Here is a 5,518-nt window from a genome sequence, read left to right as displayed (position 1 = left end):
GTGGGGGTGGTCAGATAACCACTAGGCTCCCCCTCCCGATCCACTTTTCTGAATTTTATTGAACTCCTTACCCTTATAGTCAGTTATAACCAGGTTTCCACTGTAGTTTTGGCTAAACAAAAAGAAAGCTTTATTGAGGTACAATTAGCATACAATACACTAGGGGTGCTGATTCTGAGAAAATGTGGCTGCTTCTTGCCCGATGCCTTCACAGTCTCTGGAACTGCCCCCTGCTTGGGGACAGCAGCACTATTTTTCCTGGCATCCAGGGTCCTCGTTACTGGAAGTGCATTAGCATTTCCCAAACGTTATGATGGGGCTAAGAAGCACCTCCAGGCCTGTGAAAGGGAGAGAGGAAACTTTGAGAGAGTGATCACTTAAAAATGTCAACTAAATCTTTGAAATCCTGACTCTTTCTGCAAAGAAGCATGTTTCGGCCAGCTCTTCCATGTTTCCAAAAGAGCCAACAACGGAGAGGTATGAGCTGAGCCAAACAGTGGCAGCACCCCAAAGCCGCGCTGTGAAGGAAACTCGCAGGCGACTGCGACCATTCTGAAATCTTGGATGTTGGGGTAAAGCAGATTAATCCTATACTTGTGTTATAGAAAAAAAAAAGTCTTCCTATATATTCTAGATAGTCAGCCATGTGGTCAATGGCTCTGTATCCACTGAAGATAATGTTATAAAAGAATAATTAATGACTCAAGAAGCGTCCTCACTAGACCAGCTTCTCATCTTCTGCACTATTGTCATTTGGGGCCAGACCCTTCTTTATTGAATGTTGGAGACTGAATAAATAAACAGGGTATTTTTGCAATCTGGACAGAGGTGCTGGGCCCAAACCCCACCTCATTTGCCTAGTTAACAAAGAGCTACAGCTGATTCTCATTTGTCTCACCCATGTTCTCCGGAGGAGGCTGGAAGCTAGTTTCTTATTAGTGTAAAGTAGATTTGGATGGTATGGTGGGGGTTGTCTTTGAGTTGCCTTGGAAACTTAATTGAATTGCTGATGGACCACATTTTTTCTATGAATAAAAGTGGATGCGTTTCTGGGAGCAAGCACATTACAGCTAAGGAACAGTTGAGACTGTTTGCTGTGGCGTCCTCCTGAACCCAGTTGTGTGTGTGTGTGTGTGCGCGTGTGTGTGTGTATCTTTAAGTCCCTATCTATCATTTATTCAATGCCATACCTTTTCCCGTTCGAAGACCCCATAATACACTCGTTGTGGCTGGACCACGACAATTGGGGTGTTGGGGGCTGCCCTGTGCGTTGTAGGATGTTGAGCAGCATCCCTGCCTTTACCCATTAGATGTCAGGAGCACCCCACCCCCAGCTATGCCAACCAAAAATATCTCCAGACACTGCGAATGTCCCCTGGGGGCAAAACTGTCCTAGTTTGGTTTCGTAAAAAATGGTTCAATTTTTGTTTTGTTTTTTTTTGTTTTTTTGTATTTTTCTGAAGCTGGAAACGGGAATAGACAGTCAGACAGACTCCCGCATGCGCCCGACCGGGATCCACCTGGCACGCCCACCAGGGGGTGACGCTCTGCCCACCAGGGTGCGATGCTCTGCCCCTCCGGGGCGTCGCTCTGTCACGACCAGAGCCACTCTAGCGCCTGAGGCAGAGGCCAAGGAGCCATCCCCAGCGCCCGGGCCATCTTTGCTCCAATGGAGCCTTGCTGCGGGAGGGGAAGAGAGAGACAGAGAGGAAGGAGAGGGGGAGGGGTGGAGAAGCAGATGGGCGCTTCTCCTATGTGCCCTGGCCGGGAATCGAACCCAGGACTTCTGCACGCCAGGCCAACGCTCTACCACTGAGCAAACCGGCCAGGGCTTGATTTTGGTTTTTAAAAAAACAAATTAGGAGTGCTGTTTTAGCCACTGCTTATTGTGTGACTGTTATGAGCCAGGCACCAGGTTAGGTGCTGTACAGACCAGTGTATGGCCAGTAGTCGCCACAGTTGTGGCCATGCACATGCATGTTCTCATTGGATCCGGGCAGATGGTAAAGCAACAGTGGAGCCTGACCAGGCGGTGGCGTAGTGGATAGAGCGTTGGACTGGGATGTGGAGGACCCAGGTTCGAGACCCCAAGGTCGCCAGCTTGAGCGCGGGCTCATCTGGTTTGAGCAAAGCTCACCAGCTTGGACCCAAGGTCGCTGGCTCGAGCAAGGGGTTACTCGGTCTGCTGTGGCCCCACGGTCAAGGCACACATGAGGGAGCGATCAATGAACAACTAAGGTGTCGCAACAGAAAACTGATGATTGATGCTTCTCATCTCTTTCCCTTCTTGTCTGTCTGTCCCTGTCTATCCCTCTCTTTGACTCTCTGTCTCTGTAAAAAAAACAAAATAAAAAAATAATAATAAAAATTAAAAATTAAAGAAACAGTGGAGCCAAAAAATGGCAGGCCATGCCTTTATTAAAGTCTTGCACCGGCCTGATGAGCAAATACACAGTGCTCCCAAAACCATTGACACATTGTCCGGTTCCGCAACCAGGAGAATCTTCTCCAGTTTCTCCTATTAATAGAATCAAAGGCCCCACCGATCTTAGCGGAGCTTGCAAAAGCCCCTCACCTCTGGTTCCCCATTTGCACACCTTCTCCTCTCTGCTCAAACTGGCTTCTTCTTCAGCACTCAGCATTCTCTCTGTTCTCCCTGCAAAACATGGCCTCTCTCTCAGCACCCTTCTCCTTCTTCTTTTCTCCTTTTCAAAACTATCCGGTGTGAAAACCTCTCCTCCAGCAAACATTAGCAAAACAATGGCCCTTCCCAAGCAGGAAGGTAATCTGCAATTTCACAGACCACATATACCTGGCATTGCCCAGCCCCCAATGCAAACTATAAGTGAGCCAACATAAAAATCCTATTTTACAAACTTATTTGACCAACAGACGGGATCTTGTTTACTGTGACTAGTGGATTACAAGGGCCTTCTATTTCCTTCTCTTATTATGAGAAACACATAAAGCAACAGGGTATTTTTATTTCTCTAGTGAATTTGCAGATTCTCCCTCTGCCTCACACCTTACCCAGCTAGGAGGAGGGGCAGTGTCGCTGGGGAAAAGAGATTAGAGTCCTGGCCCTGTCACCTCTTAGGAGTGTGCTTTTAGAATCTGTCATGCTGGGCGTGGTGGCATGCGCCTGTAGTCCCAGCTACTCGGGAGGCTGAGGCGGGAGGATCGCTTGAGCCCAGGAGTTCTGGGCTATAGTGCGCTATGCGGATTGGGTGTCCACACTAAGTTCGGTATCAATATGGTGACCTCCTGGGAGTGGGGGACCACCAGGTTACCTAAGGAGGGGTGAACTGGCCCAGGTCGGAGTAGAATCTGTCTCACCCTTTTTGAGCTTCATTTGTAAAATAAAGAGAAAGGTACGTGCCTTGTGAGACTATGAGGCTTAGAAACAGAATTTGTGAGGAGGGAGAACATACCTGCTTTGCTTACTACTGCCTCCTCAATGCCTGGCCCTGGGACTAGTCCTAGTGGATAGTCAATACATGCTCCCTGGATGAGTAGGTTAATGGAGAGAAATGTCTGGCATCTGTCACAGGCACTGGCACCCATATATACCCAGTAAATGCTCACTGGCCGACTGGCCGTGATACAGGTGCAGAGGAGAGAGGCACCAGCAGGTGTCAGATGCTTCAGAGGGTAGGCCACAAGCTAGAGCCACCTCTGTCCTTGTGGAATTTGTGATCCCGGAGAATGGGAATAATAGTTAATGCAAATGATTAAATAATTGCAAGTGTGAAGATTACGGCTAAGCAGGGGTGTCACACTCACACATAAGCACGCCCAGCCATGGTGGCGCTGAGACCATCTGCCCAGGACTCTAGCCTGCGGGACTGTGGTTAGCCAAGGATCTGGGCTCTGGAGAAGTTTTAGAGAGGTTTTTATTGCTTTTTAAGCTGAAAACAATGAACTCTAATAACAGAAAACATTTCCACTGAGCATGTAAGTAATGAGTTAAAAGTAATTAACTAGTCTATTTTGTTCTAATTCAATAGCGCTTTCTTTTATTAACTTCATCTTCCTTTAAGATCGAGATTAAGTTTTGTTTGCATTTGAAAAAGGTCACATTTGCCTAAAGATGGATGGATGACTGGAGTCAGGCAGCTAATTGTGCTGGGAATGCCAACAAGTGACTGGGCTCTGTGGGGCCGTGTCACACCCTGGCCCTCCCGTGGCTGGTCTGTTACCCTGGGCGTGTTCCGCGCCCTACCTGCCGAGCTGCAGTTTTCTCCTGTGAAGCGAGGATGGTTTTACCATGCCAGGCTGCGTTGAGGATTAGGAGGCTGCAGTATGCACAGAAAGCACCTGGCATACCTGCGGCCCTAGGAGGGGTCAGTTTATGATGAGCCCCTCACCTCTTCCTTCTTCCTTCACTTCAGAGACAGCCTCTCCTATCATATTCTCTTTACTGCTCATTTCCTGGGGGTGTGCTCACCCTCACGCATCCTTGCAACGGTCTGAGTCAGACTGGGCCCGCCTGGTGGGCAGGGGCTGGGGGCTCACCTGAGTGCCCCTCACGGCTCATTTGCTATCAGACACTGACAGGGTTGCCGGTGGGAGCCATGACCCCCTCCTCCCTTAAGAGGTTTCCTTTCATTAAAGCCTGTTACACTGGTCTTTCAGACTTCGATTGATTCTATCAGATGCCTCCCCTCCCTTCCTGTTCTGCTGTCACTGCCAGGAACTGTTTCTAGCCTCATGGCAGCAGGCTTTAGCTGGTTTCTACCAGTGGGGGCGCTGATGGGAGATTGGAAAATGGAAAGAAAGGAGAAGCCAGGTGTCTGTCTACTCCTCCCTCTTGTGTTGGGGGTATTACTTTTGGCGGTGGCTGTGTCCTCCCATAACCATGGTCCAGTCCTTCTCATCACACCACCTTCCTCCCTGCATCCCTCTGCGCCTCGTGGGTGGTATTGGCAGCTTACTGAAGTTGCAAAGCTTTGAGCGATGTCACCATCTCGGTGGACTTCTAAGCTCTTCCATCTTCTGTGTGAGCAATTCCCTGTACTGACTTTCCTCCATGGGAAATGCCTCCCCTGGCTGTTTCCCCGACAGGAGCAGATTGGCACACTCCGTGTCTCCAGCCTCTGCCCGTGGAAGGCTGGGGGCATTTTCTGTTATAATATACTAGAAAAGGTGGGTTTTGCTCACCTTTTCCAGAAATTTAGTAATCCAGAGCATTGAGGAGCAACTCAAGTGAGGGCCAGTCAGTGCCAGAAAAATCTATGTCTAAATCTTCAAAATGTATGAAAGTTCTGTCTGGTTCATTATTATTTCATTTTCTCAAGCCCCAGCTTCTAACTGGATCTATCTACATAACAAGTGCAATCAGTGAGCCTAAATTAAATATCCCTCACCTCTGCCCTTCTAATAGTCACAAATCATGAGTATAAAGAGCCAGTTCAAGGGGAAAAAGTGGCTCCGGCGGCCAGCTCTGTCCATCAGTTCTGTTCAGCTCTGCACAGAGGCAGGACCTAACCCCCGGGCTGGGAGACTGCAAACAAGTCAC

Source organism: Saccopteryx bilineata, chromosome 10 (genome assembly GCF_036850765.1).
Source record: "Saccopteryx bilineata isolate mSacBil1 chromosome 10, mSacBil1_pri_phased_curated, whole genome shotgun sequence".
Lineage (NCBI taxonomy): Eukaryota > Metazoa > Chordata > Mammalia > Chiroptera > Emballonuridae > Saccopteryx > Saccopteryx bilineata.
Note: the sequence above shows the minus strand (reverse complement) of the source record.